At 40.1% G+C, this 7,071-nt stretch overlaps 1 pseudogene; it reads right to left on the minus strand.

Moving 5' to 3' along the window:
* The window catches only part of LOC105508557, an 81,813-nt pseudogene extending 78,317 nt beyond the window's left edge, over positions 1 to 3,496 (minus strand).
* Between the last annotated feature and the right edge of the window lie 3,575 nt (positions 3,497 to 7,071).

Below are 7,071 nucleotides of genomic sequence, written 5' to 3' on the forward strand. Positions count from 1 at the left end.
GCAGATTACAATTAATCATTTAATTAACAGTGGTTGAAGAAACTAGTGGATTAATGTTAACATACATAAAAATTTAGGCGTACAATAGGGCACACAGCAAATGTAATATACATTTAGTAATTTAAAAATGTTCAAAACTCTGAAAGACAGTACAGTATAAATTAAAAGCTATAAAAACTGTAACAGGAATACAAACCCTCCACTTATGTGACAGCCTAGTCTAAGAAAAAATGGGAAGAAATTTATGGAGAAAGTGACATTTATTAGGCCTTGAAGGATTGGTGGGGATTTCATAAGAGCAAAATGGAGGAAATAGATGCTAAAGAGCTGTAGCAGTGTGTGCAACATCAGAGGCAGAAATAATATGTTGTTCTGTGTAAGTGGAAAAGAAATTAATAGGCAGTGAGCTTCATGATGAGAAGCTTGAGAGATTATATTAGGGTCAGATCACTGGGAATATTACAGGAATTTGGTTTTGTAGAGAATAACATGAATCTGATTTTGGTCATGCATATGGAGGTATCAAGCAAGCAGCTGGAGATTGTCTTAGTCTGTTTTCTGCTGCTATCGCAGAATACTTGAGACAGGGTAATTTACAGAGAAAATAAATTTGTTTGGCTCATAGTTCGGTAGGCTGGGAAGTCCTATATCAAGGAGTCAGCTTTCTGGCAAGGGCCTCATGCCATGTTAGCTTATGGTGGAAGGCAAAAGGGCAAGAGAGCCTGAGAGAAAGAGAGGAAGGGACCACACTCATTTTTTTTTTAGATGGAGTCTTGCTCCTGTCACCCAGGCTGGAGTGCAATGGTGCAATCTTGGCTCACTGCAACCTCTGCCTCCTGCATTCAAGCAATTGTCCTGCATCAGACCCCTGAGTAGCTGGGATTATAGGCACTTGCCACCACATCTTGCTAATTTTTGCATTTTTTAGTAGAGATGGGGTTTCACCATGTTGGCCAGGGTTGTCTCGAACTCCTGACCTCAGGTGATCTACCCGCTTCGGACTCCCAAAGTACACACTCATCTTTTTTAGCCAGAACCCATCTATAATGGCATTACTCTATTCAGGAGGCAGAGCCCTCATGACCTAATCGCCTCTTAAAGGTACCACCTACCCACAATGTTGCACTGGGGATTGAGTTTCCAACACATGAACTTTGGGGGACACATTCTAACCACATCAGAGATTTAAGTCTGAGGCTCAGAAGTGAGGGCAGTCCTGAAATTGTAGAGGTCAGGGAAAAACTGGTAGAGATGAGTGTTAAAGCAGGGAGATGAAGCCGGTGGAAAACTTCCTCTCACTGGGTGTGGAAAAGAAGAGGAACTCCCAAGCGTTGTGGGAAATATTACTCAGAAAGGTAGGAAGGGAATCACAGAAGCGAATTAAAGCTGAAGGTGAGAATGTAAATAAGTATGTGGTATTCAATAGAACTGCTTCTTGCCAAGAGGAAGAATGAAATGAAGAATGAGAAGAGATGCTTGACTTTGATAATAGATGACGAGAAACTTCCTTTCAATGAGGTGGGAAAAGAATTTGATATAGTTTGTATATATGGCCCTGCCCAAATCTCATAGGGAAGTGTAATACCCAATGTTGGAGGTGGGGCCTCGTGGGAGGTGATTGGATCATGGGTGTGGATTTCCCATGAATGGTTTAGTGCCATCCCCGCTCATACTGTCACTGATAGTGAGTGAATTCTCATGAGATCTGGTCATTTAAAAGTGGAACCTTCCCCCTCACTCTCTTGTTTTCTTGCTCCTGTTCTGGCCATTGTAATGTGCCTGCTCCCCCCACACCTTCCAACATGATTGTAAGTTTTCTGAGGCCTCCCCAGAAACTGAGCAGATGCTAGCATCATGCTTCTTGTACAGCCTGCAGAACCATGAGCCCATTAAACCTCTTTTCTTTATAAACTACCAGTCTCAGGTATTTCTTTACAGCAATATGAGAAGCAACTAATACAGAATTGCTGTAATTGAAGTGACAAATTGGAGGTGAAAAGTTTTGTGGTTAAGAAAAAAGGAAATGGGAAATTCACTTGAGGGTAAATACGATTTTATAAAGTTTTTGGTTTTTAGAAGGAGAGAGGGTTGAATATATTTATAGGGCGTGGGAAAGAGTCAGTGAAGGGAGATGTGAGATGGGAAATGTAAAGATGAAGAGAAGAGAGTGGAAGGACAGGATATGAGAGACAAGCAGAAGGTCTCATTCTCATCCTGAACTGGGTAAAGACATGCTTTTTGTTTTTTGAGTTTTTTCCTCAGATGGTTGATAATAAAAGCATGAGTAAACACAGAGAGAGAGAGGTTGAGGTAGTGGGCAGGGAATTTGAAAGTATGCTTTTTGGAGACCTTCCCTAAGAGTAACTTATACTGGGGTCGCCTGCTGAGGGGTAACATAGTACTTTCTTTTGAAGATTAGGAGACAAGTGGTCCAGTGGTATCGAGAGCTGGTTTGCTGTGTTAGATTTACAGTTCAGAAGAAGGCTGATGTTTGTTACCTTCTTCCCGATTTCAGACAACTATATTTGCTAAAAACAGGATTTCTCCTAAGGAGGGTATTCACTTCACAGCTGTGGTACCATCTTAGTGAGAAAGATGGCATTGGAAAAGGCAATGTTACTTTTTAAGATTCCTCTAATATTTGTAATCATAAAGTATCATAATATTTGGGATAGTTCTTTTGTATAATTTGACAATATGTCCAATAGTATAAGTTAATAAATACTAAAATTTCCTAAAATGCTTTCGAAGCACATTTGGCCAGGTTATACTTTATTGGAAGGACACATGAAAAATGCTGTTAATATTTTTCATGTGGTTTCTGTCTGGGTCCTCAGCTACAGTAGAAAGAAGGAAACCAGTGAGATCAATCTCAATACTGGCATGCTTTTGCAGGAGTTAGAGTGAATTGTTTTGAACCAAATATTGGATACTTTCAGGTTATACTTCTCTGCTGAGTACATATAGGTACTTAGGTCTTATATGATGGAATAGGATTGTATTTTTGTGCTTTTCCCATCTATTGGATTACAGCTTTCCAAGTCAATAAAACTTAGTGCTGCCATTTCTAGGCCCTTTTCATTTCCATCCTTAACTTAAATTGTGGATTGAACTTTTTCCCCCATCAAATACATTTTGCACAAAAGCAAATCTGGCAGGGCAAAAGTAGGGAGTGAAGAATAATCTTTGGGGTAGATTTTCTTGTTTATGATCTTGGAAAAGTCACTTCCCTTAGGCCTTCTTATATGTAAAAGAAAGGAACAAGTCTCCGCGATCTCAAATTTTACTGTGAATTCTATAATTGTGCGTCTCTGCCCCACTTACCCATATAGTTACCTCTGCTGATGTTTGTTCTGTTCCACTTTTGCCCAGCAGCACTGGAAAAGAATCGAACAGGGAGGTTACTGGGCCACGATGTCAGACCAAAGTGTCTCTGCAGCTCAGAAAGCAAAGAAGACATGCAGAACCAGAGCTGAAGAGGCTGCTTGGGGCACATTGACCGTGTAATGTCAGTAGCACTCTACTTAATGCTTTTTTGCTTGCACAGGAAAGAAACTCTTTCAAGCTAGTTCCCATAAAGGATGGTTGTTTAAGAAACCTTAGAGAACCCTGGGGAAATATTTACAGCCGGGCTTCTTGGAGACTCTGGGAACAGGAAATCAGGAACCCTGTCTTTCAGGAACTGCTGTATCTTAGTCAGCTTCTTCATTTCATGGTTTCTCTCTGTGCAGCTGCTTCATTTCCTCTTCAGGCTTCTCCGCTGCTCCCTGGCTGACTTTCTCTGTTTAGTCATCCTGAATATGGCTAACTATGTTTCCCAAGAGCCTCCCCAGCCCTGACTCCACATGACTTTTCAGGACCCTAAGCTACCCTCTGACGTCATCTCTTACAGTCTTTTAGCATAAATTCTCAAGAGTTAGCATCTGATTCATTGCTAACCAGCCAATGGCTTGGTTAGCCTTGGGTGAAGTAGTTTTCCCAGTCAAGTAAGCTTTGAGGGAGGGAGGTGAGGGGAAAAAGAAGTGGATGTCATCTGCTATGTACCGAATGACCACACTTTTGAGAGTAAAAGGAGCACTATTAATTACATCAGGAACAGATGTAAATGCAAACTGACACAGGCCAACTGGGACAACAGAACTATGAACCACTGCCTGTTCTAGGATTGAGTGGCATAGATTTTCTAGAAGTGGGAGAGAGGACAAGCAATGAGACCTGTCTAATGAACTATTTAGTCTTCCAAACACACAAATATCTTTTCCTTCATACATATACCTCCAGTTATGGCCTGTCACACATACAACTGCAAAAATGCTCACCCTAAACTTGGCAGGAAGGGGACAACCACAGCCAGTTCCCGTATATCAGGGCCTCCTATCACCTGGTGATATCTATTCCTCTGCTTGTCCTCTCCTCCTCTCCAGTCTTCACCAGTATGCACACTGTGCAATAAATGAGTGGCTCTCACAGTGGGACCCTGAGCAGCATCATCAGCATCACCAGAGAACTCACGAAAAATGCAAATTCTCAGGCCCCTCCGCCCATCTACAGAATCAGGAATTCTGGGATGGTGCTCAGCAGTCTGTGTTTTAACAACAAGCCTCTCAGATGATTCTGATCTGTGCAAAAGTCTGAGATCTACTGGAGTAAATTCTAAATTTAACCACTACTAACACACTGGAAACAGGAATAGAAGCACTTTGCCTAACAGAAACAACTTTCCCTTGAAGTTTTATATGATTTTCTCGAAACTTTAAGAGAGGCAACCTATATTTTGTAGCTGAGAGAGAGAGAGAGAGAAGAGGAGAGAGAGAGAGAGAGAGAGGAGAGGAGAGAGAGAGAGAGAGAGAGAGAGAGAGGAGAGAGAGAGAGAAAAGAGCAGTAAAAAGACATCATGTACACTTAAAAAGAACAGAATCAAGTCAATTTCAACTTTTTTTTCCTAGTTCCACTCATTAAATCTGGTGTGTCTTGCCCTTAAGTTTCCTTCTGAGAAATTCTCATATTTTTCTCATATTTTGAATAAATCAAGACTCCTTGCAAACAACTGGTCCCCAAATAAGACAACATCCAATAATCAAGAGTATAAAAAGGAAGTGGGAGTTAGAGAAGAGACCTCCTATGTTAAGCAGGTTTTAACAGCCTTCAGGGAAGAAGTTCAGTTTCACAATGGCCTTTTCAATTGGCACTAAGAGGCCAGGAGCTGTAAGTTACATGATGAGTTAGATCAGTGAGTGCCATGGGCATCAACATGCCATCTCACTCTCTTGAAGTAAATGAAGTTCCTTGGGTATTTCCTATCAGGAAAATTTCAACCATTTTCCCTATTTTTTTAGGGTCACGCTGAGACAGATATCAGGGAGAATACCCTCATGGAGCTAGGTACCCTCTGGAGCATTATATTTTTTTATCAGTCATGAATGACCAGACACCCTGTTGAGCTGATTTGAGTCAGGCCCAGTTCCCTGTTTGCAAGCTGCATTTTTTTTTTTTCTGGCAATACAACTTACATAAAACTTTAGTGAGCTGCTGCTAAATCTCATTTGGAAGCGTTTCATTCTTTAAAAGCAATACTGGATGTACTGCTGAAATTGTGGCTTAGCAGGATCCACACCCTCATCCAGTTTGCTTTCATATTGGCCCCAGGTTCAGGGACTTCATGTGGTGGAGCAGACTACCTTTACTTCCCAATCTGTCTTTGCACAAAACCTCTGAATGCATGATGCATTTCAAACCAGCTGCTTGGGACCATCCTGTGATTAGAAGGTAAGATTAAGTGTACATTCTGTAAGTGTTTCAGGAAATCAGCATACCTAGACTTTGCTCCATAAAGTGTCACTTTGTCACTTTATATCACTTTATCATTGCAATTGTCATGATTTTGGCTTTTCTAGGGACTTCTCCTGCAGAGGAGAGACTACAGTAAGGCACATGATTCCCTCATTTGGACTGAGTCCAGTCTTTGGCTATTACATAACGCTACTATAACTATTCTTGAACACATCCTTTGGTGCATTTTTGTTGGGACTATCTACATCTATTATCTATGTGTGTGTATATATATATATATATATATAATTGCTATATCGAGCACATGTACAAATGCTTGTAGACTCTTCAAAATACTAAATGTCTTAACAAATGTTTTCTTCCTCCTGCAATAAATGAGAATCACAGTTGTTCCTCAGCCTAACCAACACTCAAAATTGTCAGTTTCTGTGTGTGTGTTTTAATTTTAGCCATTCTGATGGTTGTTTAGTAGTATTTCATTGTAGTTTTAATTTATTTTTACCCAAATAGCTAATGATGTTTAGCACATTTTTATGTTTATTGGACATTTGCCTAATCTTTTGTAAAGAACCTGTTGAAGTTTTTTGTTCACTTTCTATTAAGCTGCCTGTTTTTTTTCTTATTGATTTCTTTTAACTTATTAATTTTTTTGTTTTTTGTTTTTTCTTGAGAGGGACTCTCACTTTGTTGTCCAGGTTGGAGTGCAGTGGCATGATCTTGGCTTGCTGTAACCTCCACCTCCTGGATTCAAGTGATTCTCCTGCCTCAGCCACTCAAGTAGCTGGGATTACAGGCATGAGTCAACATGCCTGGCTAATTTTCGTATTTTTAGTAGAGATAGGGTTCACCATGTTGGCCAGGTTGGTCTCAAATTCCTGACCTCAAGTGATCTGTCTGCCTCAGCCTCCCAAAGTGCTGGGATTACAGGCATGAGCCACCACATCTTCTCTCTTACTGATTTCTTATTGATTGCAGGAGTTCTTTATTTATTCTGGATAACCCAATTTGCCTTCAGTCCAATTTATCAATAACATTTGTTTATTTTTTATCTTTTATTCTTTGTTTTTAGTGACTTAAGATATCCTTGTGTATCCTAAAGATATGAGGATATTCTCCTATGAATATCTTAGGTAATTTTTGTTTTATCTTTCACATTCCCAGTCCACCTGGAATTGATTTTTGTAAATGGTATGAGGTAGAGTCAAGATTCTTTTTTCCCCATATGCATACTATTGGGCAATTAACCCAGAAACATTTATTTAAGACTTTTTTTTTTTTTTT

The sequence above is a fragment of the Colobus angolensis genome, unplaced genomic scaffold, assembly GCF_000951035.1.
Source record: "Colobus angolensis palliatus isolate OR3802 unplaced genomic scaffold, Cang.pa_1.0 Scaffold163, whole genome shotgun sequence".
Taxonomy (NCBI): Eukaryota; Metazoa; Chordata; class Mammalia; order Primates; family Cercopithecidae; genus Colobus; species Colobus angolensis.